The 23,232-nt window shown below is 36.3% G+C and overlaps 1 protein-coding gene and 1 non-coding gene across 3 annotated transcripts in view; one reads left to right on the forward strand and one right to left on the reverse strand.

The window, feature by feature from the left end:
* The window catches only part of CFAP299 (cilia and flagella associated protein 299), a 628,423-nt gene that overhangs the window by 508,947 nt on the left and 96,244 nt on the right, over positions 1 to 23,232 (forward strand). The window lies entirely within an intron of this gene.
* On the reverse strand, positions 23,058 to 23,130 carry TRNAR-UCU (transfer RNA arginine (anticodon UCU)). The gene has a single exon. It is a non-coding gene; the product is annotated as a tRNA-Arg (tRNA).

The following is a 23,232-nucleotide window of genomic DNA, read 5'->3' on the forward strand; positions in this document are numbered from 1 at the left end:
AAAATCATAATAAGTCTACAGACACCCCAAAACACACCACCAGACGTGGACCTGCTCACCAGAAAGACAAGATCCAGCCTCATCCACCAGAACACAGGCACTAGTACCCTCCACCAGGAAGCCTACACAACCCACTGAACCAACCTTAGCCACTGGGGACAGACACAAAAAACAACAGGAACTACGAACCTGCAGCCTGCAAAAAGGAGACCCCAAACACAGTAAGATAAGCAAAATGAAAAGACAGAAAAACACACAGCAGATGAAGGAGCAAGATAAAAACCCACCAGACCTAACAAATGAAGAGGAAATAGGCAGTCTACCTGAAAAAGAATTCAGATAATGATAGTAAGGTTGATCCGAAATCTTGGAGATAGAATGGACAATAGAATGGACAAAATGCAAGAATCAGTTAACAAGGACCTAGAAGAACTAAAGATGAAACAAGCAACGATGAACAACACAATAAATGAAATTAAAAGTACTCTAGATGGGATCAATAGCAGAATAACTGAGGCAGAAGAACGGATAAGTGACCTGGAAGATAAAATAGTGGAAATAACTACTGCAGAGCAGAATAAAGAAAAAAGAATGAAAAGAACTGAGGACAGTCTCAGAGGCCTCTGGGACAACATTAAACGCACCAACATTCGAATTATAGGGGTTCCAGAAGAAGAAGAGAAAAAGAAAGGGACTGAGAAAATATTTGAAGAGATTATAGTTGAAAACTTCCCTAATATGGGAAAGGAAATAGTTAATCAAGTCCAGGAAGCACAGAGAGTCCCATACAGGATAAATCCAAGGAGAAATACGCCAAGACACATATTAATCAAACTGTCAAAAATTAAATACAAAGAAAACATATTAAAAGCAGCAAGGGAAAAACAACAAATAACACACAAGGGAATCCCCATAAGGTTAACAGCTGATCTTTCAGCAGAAACTCTGCAAGCCAGAAGGGAGTGGCAGGACACATTGAAAGTGTTGAAGGAGAAAAACCTGCAACCAAGATTACTCTACCCAGCAAGGATCTCATTCAGATTTGATGGAGAAATTAAAACCTTTACAGACAAGCAAAAGCTGAGAGAGTTCAGCACCACCAAACCAGCTCTACAACAACTGCTAAAGGAACTTCTCTAGGCAAGAAACACAAAAGAAGGAAAAGACCTACAATAACGAACCCAAAACAATTAAGAAAATGGGAATAGGAACACACATATCGATAATTACCTTAAATGTAAATGGACTAAATGCTCCCACCAAAAGACACAGATTGGCTGAATGGATACGAAAACAAGACCCATATATTTGCTGTCTACAAGAGACCCACTTCAGACCTAGAGACACATACAGACTGAAAGTAAGGGGATGGAAAAAGGTATTTCATGCAAATGGAAACCAAAAGAAAGCTGGAGTAGCAATTCTCATATCAGATAAAATAGACTTTAAAACAAAGACTATTACAAGAGACAAAGAAGGACACTACATAATGATCAAGGGATCGATCCAAGAGGAAGATATAACAATTGTAAATATTTATGCACCCAACACAGGTGCACCTCAATACATAAGGCAAATACTGACAACCATAAAAGGGGAAATCGACAGTAACACATTCATAGTAGGGGACTTTAACACCCCACTTTCACCAATGGACAGATCATCCAAAATGAAAATAAATAAGGAAACACAAGCTTTAAATGATACATTAAACGAGATGGAGTTAATTGATATTTATAGGATATTCCATCCAAAAACAACAGAATACACATTTTTCTCAAGTGCTCATGGAACATTCTCCAGGATAGATCATATCTTGGGTCACAAATCAAGCCTTGGTAAATTTAAGAAAATTGAAATTATATCAAGTATCTTTTCCGACCACAACGCTATGAGACTCAATATCAATTACAGGAGAAGATCTGTAAAAAATACAAACACATGGAGGCTAAACAATACAATACTTAATAACGAAGTGATCACTGAAGAAGTCAAAGAGGAAATCAAAAAATACCTAGAAACAAATGATAATGGAGACACGACGACTCAAAATCTATGGGATGCAGCAAAAGCAGTTCTAAGAGGGAAGTTTATAGCAATACAATCTTACCTTAAGAAACAGGAAACATCTCGAATAAACAACCTAACCTTGCACCTAAAGCAATTAGAGAAAGAAGAACAAAAAAACCCCAAAGTTAGCAGGAGGAAAGAAATCATAAAAATCAGATCAGAAATAAATGAAAAAGAAATGAAGGAAACGATAGCAAAGATCAATAAAACTAAAAGCTGGTTCTTTGAAAGGATAAACAAAATTGATAAACCATTAGCCAGACTCATCAAGAAAAAAAGGGAGAAGACTCAAATCAATAGAATTAGAAATGAAAAAGGAGAAGTAACAACTGACACTGCAGAAATACAAAAGATCATGAGAGATTACTACAAGCAACTCTATGCCAATAAAATGGACAACCTGGAAGAAATGGACAAATTCTTAGAAAGGCACAACCTGCCAAAACTGAATCAGGAAGAAATAGAAAATATGAACAGACCAATCACAAGCACTGAAATTGAAACTGTGATTAAAAATCTTCCAACAAGCAAAAGCCCAGGACCAGATGGCTTCACAGGCGAATTCTATCAAACGTTTAGAGAAGAGCTATCACCTATCCTTCTCAGACTCTTCCAAAATATAGCAGAGGGAGGAACACTCCCTAACTCATTCTACGAGGCCACCATCACCCTGATACCAAAACCAGACAAGGATGTCACAAAGAAAGAAAACTACAGGCCAATATCACTGATGAACATAGATGCAAAAATCCTCAACAAAATACTAGCAAACAGAATCCAACAGCACATTAAAAGGATCATACACCATGATCAAGTGGGGTTTATTCCAGGAATGCAAGGATTCTTCAATATACGCAAATCAATCAATGTGATACACCATATTAACAAATTGAAGGAGAAAAACCATATGATCATCTCAATAGATGCAGAGAAAGCTTTTGACAAAATTCAACACCCATTTATGATAAAAACCCTGCAGAAAGTAGGCATAGAGGGAACTTTCCTCAACATAATAAAGGCCATATATGACAAACCCACAGCCAACATTGTCCTCAATGGTGAAAAACTGAAAGCATTTCCACTAAGATCAGGAACAAGACAAGGTTGCCCACTCTCACCACTCTTATTCAACATAGTTTTGGAAGTTTTAGCCACAGCAGAGAAGAAAAGGAAATAAAAGGAATCCAAATCGGAAAAGAAGAAGTAAAGCTGTCACTGTTTGCAGATGACATGATACTATACATAGAGAATCCTAAAGATGCTACCAGAAAACTACTAGAGCTAATCAATGAATTTGGTAAAGTAGCAGGATACAAAATTAATGCACAGAAATCTCTGGCATTCCTATACACTAAGGATGAAAAATCTGAAAGTGAAATTAAGGAAACACTTCCATTTAGCTTTGTAACAAAAAGAATAAAATACCTAGGAATAAACCTACCTAAGGAGACAAAAGACCTGTATGCAGAAAATTATAAGACACTGATGAAAGAAATTAAAGATGATACAAATAGATGGAGAGATATACCATGTTCTTGGATTGGAATAATCAACATTGTGAAAATGAATCTACTACCCAAAGCAATCTACAGATTCAATGCAATCCCTATGAAACTACCACTGGCATTTTTCACAGAACTAGAACAAAAATTTTCACAATTTGTATGGAAACACAAAAGACCCCGAATAGCCAAAGCAATCTTGAGAACGAAAAATGGAGCTGGAGGAATCAGGCTTCCTGACTTCAGACTATACTACAAAGCTACAGTAATCAAGACAGTATGGTACTGGCACAAAAACAGAAATATAGATCAATGGAACAGGATAGAAAGCCCAGAGATAAACCCACCACATATGGTCACATTATCTTTGACAAAGGAGGCAGAAATGTACAGTGGAGAAAGGACAGCCTCTTCAATAAGTGGTGCTGGGAAAACTGGACAGCTACATGTAAAAGTATGAGATTAGATCACTCCCTAACACCATACACAAAAATAAGCTCAAAATGGATTAAAGACCTAAATGTAAGGCCAGAAACTATCAAACTCTTAGAGGAAAACATAGGCAGAACACTCTATGACATAAATCACAGCAAGGTCCTTTTTGACCCACCTCCTAGAGAAATGGAAATAAAAACAAAAGTAAACAAATGGGACCTAAAGAAACTTAAAAGCTTTTGCGCAGCAAAGGAAACCATAAAGACCAAAAGACAACCCTCAGAATGGGAGAAAATATTTGCAAATGAAGCAACTGACAAAGGATTAATCTCCAAAATTTATAAGCAGCTCATGCAGCCTAATAACAAAAAAACAAACAACCCAATCCAAAAGTGGGCAGAAGACCTAAATAGACATTTCCCCAAAGAAGATATACAGACTGCCAACAAACACATGAAAGAATGCTCAACATCACTAATCATTAGAGAAATGCAAATCAAAACTACAATGAGATATCATCTCACACCAGTCAGAATGGCCATCATCAAAATATCTAGAAACAATAAATGCTGGAGAGGGTGTGGAGAAAAGGGAACCCTCTTACACTGTTGGTGGGAATGTAAATTGATACAGCCACTGTGGAGAACAGTATGGAGGTTCCTTAAAAAGCTACAAATAGAACTACCATATGACCCAGCAATCCCACTACTGGGCATATACCCTGAGGAAACCATAATTCAAAAAGAGTCATGTACCAGAATGTTCATTGCAGCTCTATTCACAATAGCCCAGAGATGGAAACAACCTAAGTGCCCATCATCGGATGAATGGATAAAGAAGATGTGGCACATATATACAATGGAATATTACTCAGCCATAAAAAGAGACGGAATTTAGCTATTTGTAATGTGGTGGATAGACCTAGAGTCTGTCATGCAGAGTGAAGTAAGTCAGAAAGAGAGAGACAAATACCGTATGCTAACACATATATATGGAATTTAAGAAAAAAAAAATGTCATGAAAAACCTAGGGGTGAAACAGGAATAAAGACACAGACTTACTAGAGAATGGACTTGAGGCTATGGGGAGGGGGAGGGGTAAACGGTGACAAAGCGATAAAGAGGCATGGACATATATACACTACCAAACGTAAGGTAGATAGCTAGTGGGAAGCAGCCGCATAGCACAGGGAGATCAGCTCGGTGCTTTGTGACCGCCTAGAGGGGTGGGATAGGGAGGGTGGGAGGGAGGGAGACGCAAGCGGGAAGAGATATGGGAACATATGTATATATATAACTGATTCATTTTGTTGTGAAGCTGAAACTAACATACCATTGTAAAGCAATTATACTCCAATAAAGATGTTAAAAAAAAGATATATAATAATTTTAGTAATACTATTTAAAATATATTGTTTAATTACTTGTTAGTTGATCTTTCTTGAAGTGAAAGACAAGAATTATCCTATTTTTATAAATTAACAAGCTGAGATGGAGATATTGATTTTACCAGTGCCTATCAAAAGGGAAAAAAAGAGCTAAAGTAAGAGGTCACAAATATTTGACCTATAGTCCTTCTTGTGGTTCTTTAAATTCCATTGTAACCAAGTTATTGATTCATTGTGTTTTTCTAACACGGTAACTGAAAGTGTTGCCTAAACATTAGAGAAAACTAGTAGACTCTCATATGCCGATTTTTTTTTAGGTATGTGGACATTTCTGCCTGTCCCAAATCCACAAATTCATCAAAATGTATTCATATCCCTCTCTTCCAATGCACCTATCCTGATTATGCCAGTCCACAGTGATATGGTTCTTCCAAAGATTTAAACTGTTTCTTTGGTAGATTGTTCATTTGGTAGGTACATGTGAGCTACCTTGAATTATGCATTACTTTTTCTATGGATTAACATTTTCTTCCAAATGAATTGTGAACTACGTGGTGGCAAATGATATTCATTATGTTTCTTCGTATTCCTCTTGTGCTTATCATACTGTTCTGCCCCTTGTGGGTAATTATAGCACATTTGTTGGTTGCTCAGCAGTATCACACCCCCATCCTCCTCATCATTATCAGCATCATCCGTAAGAATTTACTGAGAAAATGACAAGTCATTGTCTAGAACAGCAAAGAATGTCCTCAGAAATGCTTAACACATGTTTTTCTTGCATCATACACAGGAAAGGAAATACTGTCTTGTACTGGTGAATTCATGGGCCAGTTATGAGCACAAAAAGGCAGTGTGATCTAATGAACATTTTAAGGGGTTAAAAAAAAAATCAGGAGATCTGCCTCCTACTCCTTCAGGCCTTCACTAGCAGACTTAACTCTAGGCAAGCTAAGTTATCTTGGCCATTGTGCTGTTTCCTCACCCTGCAAAATTGCCCCTGTAGCAATTTCTTTCCTACATATACCACTAGGCTATACTGTGGGTATATTTAAAAAATAGAAGATAATTTATTTTTAAAAAGGTATATTTCTCATAAAAACCAAATTCTCTTTCATTGTCATCTTAAAATCACATTCTCAAATGGGAATTCCCAAGGGGATAAGTGGTTTTTAAAAGACATTCTCTGTGGAATCCCCAATTTAAAAATCCCCTGAATGTGTTTCAAGGTAATAAAAGTCCCTCCTCTGCTCTGTGGCTCCACACTAGAGCAATTTACTTGCCTTCCTTGCTTCTGAGACCTTGAAGTTTCTGGAAACATCCAAGAAACGATCAAGGTCCCAGCAAGGAAAACCCCAGCCCATGCTGAAGCCGAATTTATCTGAAGTGTTATTGTTGTACCCACTCTACAGATTGTACTCATTCTACAGATGATGAAACTGCCTTACAGGATTGTTGTGAGTTGCAAATGAGTAAATTTTTGTGCAAACCCTTATGCAAAGACATTGTTTTTAGGTGCTTAACTCAGGAAAATTGAAAAAGTTCATCTATTAATCTATCTGCTTTGCTGATGTTAATAGCTTCATGTTTATTAAAAATTCACAAATCTGACATTTCAGATTTGAGTGATCCACATTCAAATTCATGTTTTTCATAATCAAAATATGTGATTTGAACTAGATGCTGTATGTTATGCTTTAATCTTCATTAATTAATCTTCATTAATAAATAGCATCAACTATTTCTATGGCTATGACTATCAAAAATGTTTACATGTTTGATAGCCTTAAAGTGCCTAAACAAATCATACAGACAGAAAGGACTTGGATGACTTGATATTTTAAAATGATGTAAATATAAGTAGACAAGTTGGTATTTTGTTTTAAAAGTGGATGCTATTGGGTTATTTGGCATAATTATCATGGTTAAAAATAAAAGTATTTTAAATGGGCAGATAACAAAGATAAACACACATTTATTATTTTTTTAATCTTGAGATCACAATGTTGTATTTGCACATTACCCTTAAACCACATCCTGCATGTTTTGAATTTCAGAGAGTTTAGGATTAAGGGCAGTTCTTTTTATCTTATGCTTACTCTCAGAGTTTGTTTTGATTTTTTTTCCCTAGCATGATACATAAGAGTTTTAAGTTCTTTAAAGATCCTCTGGACTTATGAGCAAAGGAAGAAGAGGATCAAGATGATCTTATTTTTATTTAATATTTATTAAGCACACAAGTTATTCCAGAATTTTTGGAAAACACCAAACTAAAATAGCCTCAAAAAAAATGTTTACCTCTTAGATTTTTAGATTGAGATGTCTAAACATTCCTGCCACTTTCCTTTTACATATGAGGAAAATAAGTCACAAAATGCTTAAGTTGCTTATCTCTGGTCATATAGCTGGTTAAAGGCAGAGATTAGAAAAGCCCCTGATGCTTTCCCTCTTACCCAATCTAGACTCTTTCCACTATCCCAAACTGCCACTCATGACAACTAAATGTTTCCAAGAAGGATAAATATGTCATTATACATTAGAATGGAGGAAGATTGACTGCAAAGATGGTGTCCTGTTCATCCATGTGCCTAGCACACAATAACAATAAACACTTTATAAACATACACTGAATAGTGGAGCTGCTGACCAGTGCTCACTTTGCTCTATCACATAGCAGTGGAATCAGTGCATCATCTTTGGCTGAGGTAGGCATCTTAATTGAAGCCTAGCTGTTCAATTAGCCTCGATTTTGTGGTCTCATGGGCAATAAAGGTCACAAACTCTTCCTATCTAGAAGGAAATAACCTCTAGAGCACTGGTCTTGAAGATCTCAATGCTCAAGGTGACCATACAAACGTCCCTGTGCAAATAACATTTTACAACGCCCCCAAGTTGATGTTCCAACACAGTCTCTGACTGTATTGTTCTGCTGCCCAGATGAGCAGACAAATCCACACAGGCTCATAAATTCCTATTATAACGTACTCCTTAAACAAGATTTTTAGAAACCAAGAAAGTAATTAAAATATTACAAAATTATGCTTGGTAATGTAAGGTACATCTAAGGTAGTATTACAGTTATATTTCAATCTAAATCCAAAAAATTATATTTGATCCCCAGACAACTAAAACTTGTGTGACAACAAACTTTCCCAATAGAATGCTAAGGTAATAATCCAGGCAAATGGGTACCCTCATTTAAAATGAGATTTTTGTCCCAAATCCCATGATGAGCGAAACTAAACCACACGAAGGATGCCTTTTTGTCTGTACTAGATTTTGTCTGAAGTGACCCAAGACACTTGAAATAGACTAAGAGGAACTTCTTGTCTCCTTTTCACACAAGCCGTCTTCTGTAATTCTTTGTTTACCAGGCTAATGAGAAAATCTTGGCAAGAAAACGAGCCAGAGGCGTGTTTCTAATTCTAATTCTAGCTCTGTCACATATAGCTATAACTTGGGGAAATTACTTCTCTCAAGTCACAGTTTTCTAATCAGTAAAGTGGAGGTGATAAGTGTGCTTGTTTGTTAGTTCATTGTGAGTACTAGATGAAATAATGCATGTGAAGTGTTTAGCATAGCGCATGGCCCAGTCTACACAGTGCATGACCCAGTTTGATCGTTTAATAAATATTAGATTTTAATAACAATAGCCGAAGCTTGGATGTGAGCTTAAATGGGATGTGGGAAGAGGATGCCTTTCAGCCACCTATAATCTTAGATGCAGGGTCACCTCGGGCACCTTAATAACAGTTGCCCTTTCACGTGATTCAGCCTAAATCCTTAGTCTATGACACCACGTGTTGCCAACAGAACCTCCGAGTAATCAGGAATGTTCACTAGCGTTAAGTTTTCATTTCCTTCAGATGCTTTGCAGGAGTGGGTAGTGGATAGGATTTGAGGGTCTGGGGTATTCGTGCTAAATCCAATCTTACTATCATTTCTTCAACAATAATGTAAGTTAAATGCCAATTTGCTGTCTAAAACATGACTAAATAGAATTTATGGCTGTTGTGTTCATATTGGTTGCAGCAGCCTTCTAGTCCTGAAGCTTGGGACAAAGTCTTATACATCTCAGTTGTCTTTTCTGTTCCAACCTCCATTCTTATCACAGCACCATCTGCTCCAGCCCCATACTTTCTTCTCCAGAAGACCTTTTAAATTCTCCAGCGATGTCTTTAAATTAAAACTCATGGTACTCTGTTACATGAAACTACTCAGTGACTTCCTATTGCATTTTTTCCCATCTTTATTGGAGTATAATTGCTTTACAGTGTTGTGTTAGTTTCTGCTGTATAACAAAGTGAATCAGCTATATGTATGCATATATCCCCATATCCCCTCCCTCTTGAGCCTCCCTCCCACCCTCCCTATCCCACCACTCTAGGTGGTCACAAAGCACCGAGCTCATCTCCCTGTGCTATACAGCATCTTCCCACTAGCTATCTATTTTACATTTGGTATTGTCTATAAGTCAGTGCTGCTCTCTCACTTCGTCCCAGCCTCCCCAGTGAGGTGGATGGACCTAGAGTCTGTCATACAGAGTGAAGTAAGTCAGAATGAGAAAAAGAAATACTGTATGCTAACACATATATGTGGAATCTAGAAAAATGGTACTGATGAACCTAGTGGCAAGGCAGGAATAAAGACGCAGACCTATCTCATTTAAATCAAATTGAAAGCCATTTTTAGAGCCCACTTAGCCTACAAAATTTAGGTCCTACTTAATCCTAAAATTTACCTCATGTCATCCCTTCCCCATCCACTTCTCTGTTCTCACAGTAATCCAGACACAATGACCTTCTTTCTATATTTTTGAACAAGCCAGGCGATTTCCTGTAAGAGGACCATTGCATTTGCTATTCCTTCTGCCTGGTATGTTATTACCTAGCATCTTCCCATGGCTTTTGTATTATTCAAGTTTCACTTAAAACATTTCCTCCTCAGAGAGGCCTGATTCAACCTCACTATCTAAAGTAGCTAGGTCCTTTCCAATTAATATCAACTTCATTGTTCTCACAGCACAGTATCTATACCTACAATTATTTGTTTACATATTTATGATTCTTCTTTCTCTACTGAAAAGCACTGTAGTGAGAGCAGGGACCTTATCTTATTCACCATTTATTATCAGTGTTTAGAACAGCGATCTGCTTATGGATTCTCAATAAATATTCATTAAACATGAGAATGAATGAATGACCTGAAATCTTTCTTTAGTAGTAGTCTCGTCCCCACTGACTCCCCGTCCCATACCTCTGAAATGTATTCAGCATTGAATATTGTTTAGGACTTTGCTACTTTTATATCAGTTAGCTTTTACCTAATCCCTTTAACTCTCCACATCAGGGGTCCCCAAACCCTGGCCTGTTAGGAACCGGGCCGCACAGCAGGAGCTGAGCAGTGGGCAAGTGAGCAAAGCTTCATCTGTCACTCCCCGTCGCTCACTTGCATTACCGCCTGGACCATTCCCACCATCGCTCGCATTACTGCCTGAACCATCTCTCGTGTTACTGCCTGAACCACCCTGCCCCCCACCATGCGTGGAAAAATTGTCTTCCACAAAACCGGTCCCTGGTGCCAAAAAGGTTGGGGACCACTTGTCCACATGGTCACCCTGCATTTCACATTCCAGGTAATGCTGCACAGGCTTCCTTTGTTCATTTGCTTATGATTGCTGGGTGGGGCAGCATCACCTCTCTTTGGGGGCTGAGGACAGAGAGGTGGACACTTACTAAACCCTTGGATAAGTTCTTGTTTCCTCCAGAAGGTACTCACTTCCAGGCAATGTTGATAGGCAATATCCTTTAGACCATGCACAATCTTGTATAGAAGGCAAAGTATGGCTGTGTGAGTTTTTACAATCCCACCATGTTCCTAATTTATACATAGGGTTGAGGACATCTTACTAGAGAATGTGCTCATTGTCATAACAACAATTTACAACTAATTTTGAGACATTCTTCCATGCTTGCTGGGAGGTGGTCTGGTGTTGGATAGAGCAAAGACTTGAGTTTGGAAACTTTCATTCGGAGTTCCAACTCGGCCTTTACTAGCTGTGAGTCCTTGGGCAAAATATAATATTTTTCTTATGTGATTAAAAAAATGAAAATAGAAATGCCTAACTTACTTAGTAGAAATGCAAGTAAAGCCCCTGTCACATAGAGGACTATCAATAAATTGTGACTCTTATACTTTTCGCCATCAAGTGTGCATATGACTCATGCCCATTTTGAGGTTAACGTTTGGAAAGTGGGTAGAAGAAAGATATTTTTCTTCTCTCTTTTGTTCAGTTATGCATTTAATCAATAAACATTATCGTATGTCTTCTCTGTGCTGGACATGAGGCTTGACTGTGGAGGAACAAAGGTACATGATGGTAACATCCCTGATCACAAGCAGCTTACAGTCTAACAGGGGGACAGTCAAGAGACCAATAAGATACAGTATGATAGTTGAGAGGAGAGTTAAGAAATGGGTTCTGTGGAGATACTGCATAGGGGCAGAGGTCCACAAAATCCTCCAAGAAAATGAGTTCTAAGAATAAGAGAAAATGCCCAGATGGTAAAGGAGAAGAAGTTCCTTCCAGATTTCCATATGGAGAAGTTGCCTGTCTTCTTCATTAGACTGTGAACTCCATGAGGTCAGGTTCTTATTTCGTTCAGTATTGTATCTCCAGCACCTAGGACAGCGCCCGGTGCACACTGGTCTTTCAATAAGTATATTTGAATGAGCCCCTCCAAAGCAAATTATGATTAACTCTGTTCGGAAGCCTATATTAAAAGATATAGATGAGTTTTTTAACTTCGAATTGTATGGAGACAATGAAAAAATTTTTTGAGGTTGACAGAATCCAGTCTATAATGAGAATGATAAATAATTTACTACACATTCATATTCAATGAATTATAGAACCTCACTATATAATGAGTTCAGATACCAATTTATAGTTTCTCCTCACTAAGGAAGTGGTTTTAACCCACAATTAGTCTTGTTAATTGAAGAGACTATGTTCTGGCTTTGTCATATCTTCATTGTCAGGATGCAGTTATCCCACTGGGATGACCATGTTCTGTCAGCCTCTCTTATTTCTGATTTCTTAGTCTTCAATCATGCCTGAAGCCCTTTGATCCAAACCAATAACACCATGCAAAATTCGAAGTGCCTATCAGCTTGCTAAAAAGAATCTATATGTGATGTCATAGTCATTTTTATCTTATTCCCTAAGCAATTGTATTATCCTTGCAAAATGAATGTTCCATCAATGTTAATGGTGGAAAGGAAGTAAAAATCCCTTTGTTCATAAGAATCACTTTGTTTTTGGAATCTGAATTGTAAAGGAAACCTCCCTTCCTGCCTGCCACCCCACGAGCATAGCAGAGGCTTCGTAGTCAAATGCTTGGGTACAAATCCCAGCATTATCACTAACTATTCCACATACATTGATTTTGTTTCTTCATAGCCTCTTCCATTATTCTCTCCACCCTACTCTCTACCTAGGGAGGCTGCTTCTATGGAGTACATGTATGGTATCAGGGATCTGGACCCAGTTAGATTTGGCCAATATGAGGCTCCAGCAGGAAGGTATTTATTCCCTTGATCCTCCTTCTGTGAGATTACCTATAGCTATCTATGTCCTTTGACATCAGTTATCTGCTCTGCTCCAGCACGCTCTCAGCCTGTGCATCTCTCCTTCCCTCTTGGGTTCTGATAAACTCTCCCACTTGGGGGTGAGGGAGAGGCCTGTGGTAGGGATAGTGTCAGTTTCAGTACTAGTAGCCCTGGCTTCATGAAGGATCCCTTGTGGTGACCATATATGCCATCCATTAATCCCTGCATACATACACAAATGTTGCCGTTGTTTTCTGTTGGACTTCTGTCTGATACGCTAACCATATAAGCCTGGGCCCTAGCTCCTCCTCTTGCTTTAGTTTTCTTATCTGTAAAATAGGATTAATAATGTTACCTACATTGTGGGACTTGTGTTAGGATTAAATGAGAGAAATTTTGGCACTTAGTAAACACTCTTTAAAAGTTAGCTCTTAGCACTAGTATTATTTTGTTACATGGTCACACTTTCTGTGAAGCATGATTAAATAAATAGCACGCTCGCAGTTTATCTTGTTGGACTTTGTTTAATCACCTCAAATCCAAAACCATGTTGGTTATACATGTTCTTTGAACCAAGGGCCAGGGGAGATATTAAGCATACAAAGTTAGATAAAGATATAGTCTCCAGTCTCCAAGGACCTTGAACACTACAATATAAAATAGTAAGTGCAAAAAGAAAAATATTTTTTAAACTGTTATGGGAGCTCAGGTAACAAGCAGAGGAAATTCCCAAGATGCTTCTATTTTCACAGGGGAAAATCATTGAATGTGAGGGAAAAAAAGATATTTTTGAAAGTCTGAGGAGAGAAGATATAAAAAAATGGGAGTGTGGGAGAGGGGAAGAGCTTATCATAGACAATTATTATGCAAGCGCTATAGGTCCAAAGGAGTTTATGGTCATTAATATTTGTGAGAAGAGTCATTATAGTTTTCTTTTTTTCTTGCCAAACTCAGTCATAGCTATGCAAAAACAATAAAAGGAAAGTTGGGTCGAAACAGTACTGGAATTTTTTCAATGAGTGTAACAGGATATGTGCAAGGAATTTAAAGAGGTATGCAAGTGAACAATTATGATGCTCCACCATGGAATCTTAGCTGTATAAAGTGGAAAACGAGTATATAAAGAGGGTAGTAAACATTGAAACATGGTAGTTTAATGGATCAGCAGTTCCAAAGATCTGAAAGTGCTTCCAGATTATGTGAGCTAGAAAAATAGGAGGTGGAGGTTCAGAGAGTGGTATGTTTGGACAAAAGATTTTGGGGTCATGTAGTTAAAGAAGAGTATGCATTCATTATAGAAAATTTAGAAAATATCATGCTATAGAAAAACATATACACTATACGCATACACATTTGTGTGTAAGGGTGTGTTTCTGAAGTATTACTTTCCATTATCCATCTATCACTCTACCAATGATATAAGATTTACTTTTTGTAACTTCATATCTAATAATGCAAGTTCTGCTGTTTATTCTTCCTTTTCAAAATTATCTTAGATAATGTTAACCACGATCTTCAAGGTAAAATTCTAAGGAATCAAAAGTACCCCACTGGTATTTTGCTTAAAATTTTAATACATTTATTTTATAATAATATATTTCCTTCAGCAATGTAGCCTCTTTGTTTAGTTTTTATGTTATTTTAGAAAAGTTTTTCATAAAAGATGTTTGGAAGAATGTTATAATTTTTAAAAAGCATACTGAAAATAAAGATTGTATGCACAATAGCTAATAGGTTATTTCTAGTGTGAAACCAAGCTATTTTTTTTGTGTGTAGATATTTTGTACTGGTTTTAGTTAGCTGTCTCTGATTTTCTAAGTAAATTATCATTCTATATACAAATATGATAATTTTTCTCCTTTCCAGTATTTAGAGCTTATATATACTTTTAATATTATTTTCATTCATTAAAATTTCCAGAACATTTTGGATACTAACAGTGAGATCGGACGTTCCTAAGTTCTTAACCTCACTGGTAATGCAAAGAAGAACCTTTTTAAATATGGACATTTTTGTAAGCTGGGAGAGAAAAAAAATTAATAAAGTCAATGATTCCCTTCAGAAATCAAATCTCCAACTGTCGAAATATGAGCAAAACTCTTAGGTTCTTTATGGTAAATACTTATAGATTGCAAAAAATAGCCACCATTCTTCACTTTGTCTTTTATCCGTGCCCCTTTGCAATGACACTTGGCAAGTGCTCCCATCAAGAAGAGAAGTCACTCTGCCTGCCTCTTGAATCTCAGCTGGCCTGTGACCTGCTTTGTGCAACAGGACGTGGAAGGAAAAGTCTGCTGGTTCTGAGAGTAAGCCTCCAACAGGGAGGACAAAAGCTGTCTTTCACATAACCCTGAGAAGTGTGTGAATAGTGAAAAGATATGTCTAATCGCAAATGAATAAGAAGATATAGAATTTTGAAATAATTACCAGCATAAAAAATTCGGAAAATAACTTGTATCAGAGAAATTTATAGTGACAGACATTTTGAAATGTTAGAAAACAATTGTTTGTCCAAACTTAGACTCCATTTGCAAAATCATTTCTCTTCCAAAACAAAATAATTCTCTAAAACTAATGATTCATAAAGGCATTCCAGAGTCTTAAAATTCTAGGAGATAAAATTCTCTCTTCATTTGTCTTTATCAGGGAGCATGCTGACAGTCTCAGTGGGGGAGTCACCAGTACTTAGCTTGTCTGACAGCTTTCATACTCTGAAATGGATGTTTCAGTTTTTGTGCAGCAACATACTGCTTAGTGCGCTTTTTGTTTAACTGACTTTGGCTTCACTGTTGAAAAAGTCCCGTTTCGATGTATCAGGTTTATGCCTCCTCATTAGTGTTTGGCAAGAAAAATCAGGCAACACATGTACTCAACTCATAACAAGTTTATGAATTTGTATTTTAATCCACTTCTGGGAAAACACAAGCAGCCAGAGATCCAAATGATATATTAATGGTCTAAACTGTACTTTAATTCATCTTTTCCCAACACATGAGAAGTAATGAGGACCTAACTAAGCATTCCATAAGTCTTTTTATTCACATTTGAGGTCACAGACCATCTCAGTAAAATCTCAGGTTCCACATGCTCCTTGGTGTCTGACCCCCCACTTCCATTTCAGGAATGCTTGTATCTTGATATTGATCAATAGCTTGTTCTTGTGCTTTTCATTGTTGTTTTTGTTACTTAAAAAAAAAATCTGTGTCTTTTGCTTAGGTTGCAAATAAATGTAGACCATTATTCATGGTTTCAAATGAGTATCATTTGGTTTACTGAAATACTTGTGTTGGTTGTAACTTGAATTATTCTAGAAAAGATTAAAGGGTCTTATCTAAGGACTATGAGCATTTTGGAAGTTTTCCTCTTATAAACATAGCATCATCATTTAAAAGAGCCCTTCGATATATAAAGTATAGAGTTTTCATGTGTCTTTTGGGAAATTAACTCTGATTAAAAGGTTATTAGAATGAATAAGACCATATATTGTATGATTCCATTTATATGAAAAAAATATTCAGAAAAGGAAAGTCTATAGAGATACAAAGTAGATTAGTGATTGCCTGGGACTGGGGGTGGGAACAGGGTTAACTGCAAATGGGCACAAGGGATCTCTTTGGGGTGATGAAAATATTCTAAAGCTACATTGTGTTTCACAGCTCTAGAAATTTACTAGAAGTCATTGAATTATACACTTAAAACTTTAGAATGAATTTTATGTTATGTAAACTATACCTCAATAATGCTATTATATTTTTTAAAAGAAAAAGAAAGGTTAGTAGAGAAGTTTAAAACAATTATTTATAACATTTTCTAATTCCTATTGAAACAACAGAGGTATCCAAATAAAAAAGCTTTCAGTTACTAAAATATGTCACACTCAAGCTGAAATAAACCTGGTTCTTCAAAGGGGCTCTGTTAACCTATTATATCCATTGTGGATGCCAGAATCATGATTTTACTGTCAATTAGGCCCATCCTGTATAATACCTGGAAAGATTGTTTAAATTTTAACTTCAAAATACATCCAAAGTTTTAACTGAGGATGACTAAATTTAACAAATGAATTGAACATGTACTGCAACCTAAACATAATTATACAAACTGAGGTAATGGAATTCTGATATGATCATTCCATTTCCTTATCCCAAAGGTATTGACAAAACTCTTAACACAGTATAACTACAATAATGACAATATAGTAAAATTTTTTTAAGCAATAGGTAATATTTACTGAGGTTTTATCATGTACTAGGCATTGTTATGTGCTTAGCAAAAATAGTCTTATTTAATTCACACAGCAACCCTAAGAGGCAGGTGTTATGACCATTTTGTGATAGAGGAAACTGAATCTTAAAAAGGATAACTAACTTACCAATGTCACAAAGTAAGTAGGTGGCAGGGTCGGCATTTGGATCCAGGTCTGTGTGTCCACTGCCTGGTGGTTAGGAGCATGGGCTTCATGGGAAGTAGGTGTGTGAGTGTATGTGCCCCACTCTCTAGCTGCATGTCCTTTGGGAGGTTCCTCAAACTCTCAATGCTTTGAGGTCCTACATTTATAAAATGAGGATAATAATGCTATCTAGCCATTATATATATTTTAGAGAATTAAATAAGATGATAAATATAAAGCTAATATTTTGCTCAAAACATAGTGGGTTCTTAATAGATGATAGATAGTAATATTAATGGTAGGAGTAATTAGTATTCACGTTGGAGGAAAATACACATTTTATAAATGAACACATTAAATTAATTAATCAAGAGCATTAGTTAACTTCATTCTAATTCTCTACCTCTCACCTCTTCTGTCTTACTGTTTTTCTACTACCCTACACTGTGCTTTTTTATTAAATTAATTAATTAATTTATTTATTTATTTTTGGCTGTGTTGGGTCTTCATTGTTGTGTGCGGTCTTTCTCTAGTTGCAGTGAGCGGGGAACTACTCTTCGCGTGGTGCGTGGGCTTCTCATTGCAGTGGCTCATCTTTGTTGCAGAGCATGGGCTCTAGGCACGCAGGCTTCAGTAGTCGTGGCACGAGCACAGTAGTTATGACTCGCGGGCTCTAGAGCGCAGGCTCAGAAGTTGTGGCACACGGGCTTAGTTGCTCTGCAGCATGTGGGATCTTCCTGGACCAGGGCTTGAGCCCATATACCCTGTACTGGCAGGTAGATTCTTAGCCACTGTGCCACCAGGGAAGTCCCTACACTGTGTTTTTTAATGATGCATTTCTAAAGTTAAATTTGTAATTTCCTGACTATCACCAATTACTATGCATCAACAGTTCTAACCAGATTTTTAAAATAATTTCATAAAGCGTGTTATTCATTAGGAAGATTTCATTTTAGCAAATTTTTTTAAATTTTACTAAAAAGTTTTTTTAAAAAATATACTTTTACACATATGTAACCATACTTGGAAAGATATGAATAAAGTAATTTTCATTTGGTCTGTACAGATTTTTGTGAAAACAGCTCCTTCTGAATATTTTCCCAGGTCTAAAATTATAGAAATTTTAGTTGAACATTTTGTTTTTATTGAAAATAAAAGGAATCGTAGATACAATGATCACCAGAATTCCTGTTGGGAAAGAAACAGTATTTGCATGTTGTTTACAAATTGGGTGAATAAGGCAGAAGGTAAGGCTTTGGCAGCACCTAAATGTGAATTTAGCAGTTTCATGCAAGACAAAAGGAAGAGATTATTCTGTTACTCTGTAGAGTGGAAAGACAAACAGGTAGAAGGGAGAGGTTGCAAGAAGGCTTAACCACAATGTTATATCAGCTTCAGGTGTACCACATAGTAATTCCATATTTTTATAGATTATACTCCATACAAAGTCATAATAAAACATTGACTATGTTCCCTGTGCTGTATATTACATCCTTGTAATTTATTTATTTTATACCTAGTGGTTTATACCTCTTAATCCCCTTCATCTATTTTGCCCCTCTCCTCCCCCACTCCCCTCTGGTAACCACTAGTTTATTCTCTGTATCTGTGAGTCTGTTTCTTGTTTTTGTTATATTTGTTTTATTTTTTAGATTTCACATGTAAGTGAAAATATACAGAATCAGTCAGCTATCCTTCAATAAAAAAGAAAAAGAAAAAAGAAAGAGGAGGCTTAACTAACTAAATGCTTAGGTCCAAGCAGGATTTTGACCTCTTGTTTATTTTGGTGTGTTTTGTTTTGTTTTGGGGGGTGTTCAGTTTGGTTTGGTGTAGAGACTTGCTGGATTTTGCAGGAACCTATTTAAGGGCATAGGACTTATGAATATAGAGAGGCATTAAGAGTTTGAACAACCCACCCAAAGACACACAGTGAACATAGAGGGAATCACACTTATACCCAGTTTGGCCTTAACTGAAGTTATCTAGCTTCAGAAGACCCCAAAATCTCAGGATTCACAAAAATCACAGAGCAGGCACTTAACTCTCACAAGACTAGAGAAGTGAGATTTGAAATTTATTCAGATTTCCATGGGCAGAGGGCTTTAACACACATGGCAAGGATATATATAATAAAGTAAAATAGTGAAATTATGGTCAAATATACATCATTTTAGACAATCAGTCATTTTATCCACAAGAACATTAAAGACTAAAGATGTTTAGGTACTTGACTAAGTTAAAAACTGAACAGTCAAGCTTGTATATTTTAATTCTTTACAATCTATATTTATTCTATAATATTTAAATATTTATTCTCTTGGATCTAGAGCTTAATGAGAGAGATAAATTTACCACAGTGATGATGACTTATTCTACAGTCCTATCAATTTTTGCTTTAGCTATTTTAAGGCTATGTTTTCAAAGGTTCATTCAAGTTTAGAATTATTATATCTTTCTGTAAATGGAATCTTTCATCATTATCTAGTGACTCTCCATCTCTAGTAATGCGTTTTGCCTTAAAGTCCATTTTGCCTAATATTAATATGCCAATACCAGCTCTCTTTTGGATAGGAACTTTCTTTTGTGTATTCTTTGATTATTTAATTTTCAACCTTATATTTTACTTCATATTTTTGTATTCACTCTAATAATCTTTGTCTTTTAACTTAAACATTTGGCCATTTACATTTATTGTAATTACTTAATTATTTAAATTTATTATTATTGTATTAATTTGCTAGAGCTGCCATAACAAAATACCATAGACTGGGTAGCTTAAATAACAGAAATTTATTTTCTCATAGTTCTCAAGGCTAGAAGTCCAAAACAGATCAAGGTGTTGGCAGATTTGGTTTCTTCTGAGGCCTTTCTCCTTGCTTGCAGATGGTTCCTCTCACTGTGTCTTCACATGGTCTTTTCTCCATGCACACAACCCCCCAATGTCTCTCTGTGTGTCCAAATTTCCTCTTCTTATAAAGTCAGATTGCATTAGGGCCTACCCTAATGGGCTCATTTTTACTTAATTAACTCTTTAAAGGTCCTTTGTCTAAAACATTCTCTGAGGTACTCAGGGTTAGGTTTCAACATATGGATTCTGAGGGAACACAATACAGCCCATAATACTATCATTACATTTGTGTATTTTACTTGTCCTGCCTCTTCCAAATTTTTCCTCTCCCTTCTTGCCTTCTGTTTCATTGATCGATTGCTTTTTCCTCACTTTGTTTTATCCTCTAATAATTTAAAGATGATATACACTATCTCCTGTCATGACCTAAATTTATACATACATATTTAGCAAATTCTAAAGTTAATCAGTATAGCTGCCCTCATTCTAAAAAATTTAGACACTCCAACTTTAACTCTGACAACTTTCTCCAAACATACATTTATATAAAAAATTTTAGGCATACTGTTATTTTTATTACAGAAGATACTGTTAACATTTGTTTATATTGACCTATATATTTATAATATTTGATTCTATTCCTTATCTATTCTATTTTTTCTTATTATTCTACTCTTTATCTCTAACTTGCCAGCTGGAGTCACATTCTTTTGCCTGAAGTACATCCTGCAGAATTTCTTTGAGCAAGAGGCTGTTGTTAGCCAAGTCTCTTATTTATTTATTTATTTGGTCTAAAAAATCTATATATTGTTCACCATAAAAGTGTTTTCTCTGGATGTAACTCTGGAATGATTCTTCTTTTCTCTGAACACAGTGGAGATATTTTTTCATCCTTTATTTGTTTCTCAGCTTTATGTTGCTGCAATAGGTCCTGTTAGTCTCTCTATCTGAAAGACTGGATTTTGTTTCCTGTCACCCCCACCTGACATAATCATGAAATCTTTGCTGAGATTCTCTAAGGTTGGGAAAATACCTGCAAGACAAGGATGACTTTAGGGTTCTGCTTTCCTCTCTGGGCTCCTGCTTTCATTTATTTTTTGGACTCTGAGTATTCATCATTTTCTTGCCAGTGTATCAATGCATGTTACAAATGTTAAAATGTTTTAGATTTTATCCAGATTTCTTATTTGTTTTCAGCAGGAAGGTCAGTTACAATATCTGGTATGCTATTCTGCTAGAAGAATAAGGCTGGTCCATCTCTCATTTAAAGAGAGAAAGACAGAGAAACAGAGACAAAAACAGAGACAGAGAGAGACAGAGGAGCTTTCTTTTCTGTTAATAGAGTTCCATTTTGAAAGGAAAGGACTTATTTTGGATATTTTTCCCCCTCTCAGTCCCTGCATGATTTGCCTTACATCAGGAGCAGCCTTGATTGAATAAAGATTACAAGCACCTTTTGTATTACACATGAAATATGTATAGCTCATGGCCTTGTTTAAGTAGGGACAGCAAAGTTAGTTATTGGTTTAGTTGTGTGAGAATCTCAAGAAGTCTAAGTTACTATCCATTTAAATTTTGTGCTGTATAAACTAAAAACTAGGTGACTAAAAGCATGGAGAAATCCATATAAATTTAACTGGGAGTTACATGGGGGAAATGAGAAGGACTATGGATTGAGTTTATACACAATTGGGCACAGAAATAACAATGAATATTAGTTCATCCAGGCATATCTATGGGAAACATCACTAATCCAGTACAATCCTCCCTCCCCTTGGGCTAAGAAAGTGCCTCAGAATTCTTCTCAGCACCCAATGCTGTTCCATAGTAAGCTGGAAGATGAAGCAACAGCAGAATAACAAATAATTCTAAGTTGTGTCTCTGTTCCTCCATTTTTCTGTTGGCATATTGTTAGCAACCTGTTTTCATAGGTGTAGCAGGGGAAAGAATTATTTCAATTTTCTAACTTCACCCTTTTGGAAACTCTGCTATCTGAGGCGACCTGTGTTAGTGCTCCCTATAATTGACTACACAAAGACCCAACAAGTAACAATCCAGTAATTGCTCAAGAGGAACAGGAAGGCTTGTTTACAGGTTCTTCCAAATATAGAACTTCTCCATGAAATTCTACATTTTGATCTAGATTTGGAAATGAATACATTATGAACTTTTCCAATTACACTTAGTGTTTTTTTCTTTTTCTTTTTTTCCTCCTAGAACTTGAGATCAATGTCTAATGGCTTAAGCAGGAAAAGACTACAATTCTTCTATTTGCATTACCTTGTTTCCACTTTAGGGTCTTTCTACCAGCTGTTCCCTTTTCCTGATAGGCTCCTATTCTAGATCTTTACAAGGCTTACCTCTTCTTAGCCTTCAAGTCTTGGCTTAAATACCTCCTCAAGGTCTTTTCTGATTACTCTACCCAAAGTAGCCTTCACCACCACCAACTCCTCTAGCCAACCATCTTCTTTATTTGCTTTATAACACTTATCCCTCACTGTAAGTATTGTTTTCTCTTCATGTCTATTGTCTGTCTCTGCTTACCTAAACATAAGTTCCAAGAGATCAGGACCTTTACTATCTTGCTTATCACTGTATCCTTGGCACATTCAACAGTGTCTCACATGTAGTAGCTGCTCAAAGATATTCGTGAAGGAATTGATACAAAGGAGAAATATGTACTTTCTGTATAGGTTTGACCTATAAAATTAATTTTCTAAAGAGATTTTAATTTGTAAAGAGATTTTTTTTAAGTGGTTCATTTTTTTTAAACTATTTATTTATTGGTCATGCTGTGCAGCATGTGGATCTTAGTTCCCTGAACAGGGATCAAACCTGCACCCACTGCAATAGAAGCACAGAGTCTTAACCACTGGACCACCAGGGAAGTCCCAAAAGATTTTAATTTGCAAAGAGATTTTAATTTTGTAGAGATTTTTTTTGACTCTTATGATAATAAAAAGAAGGGACCCCATTTTTCTATATATAA

The sequence above is a fragment of the Tursiops truncatus genome, chromosome 5 (assembly GCF_011762595.2).
Source record: "Tursiops truncatus isolate mTurTru1 chromosome 5, mTurTru1.mat.Y, whole genome shotgun sequence".
NCBI classification, from domain to species: Eukaryota; Metazoa; Chordata; class Mammalia; order Artiodactyla; family Delphinidae; genus Tursiops; species Tursiops truncatus.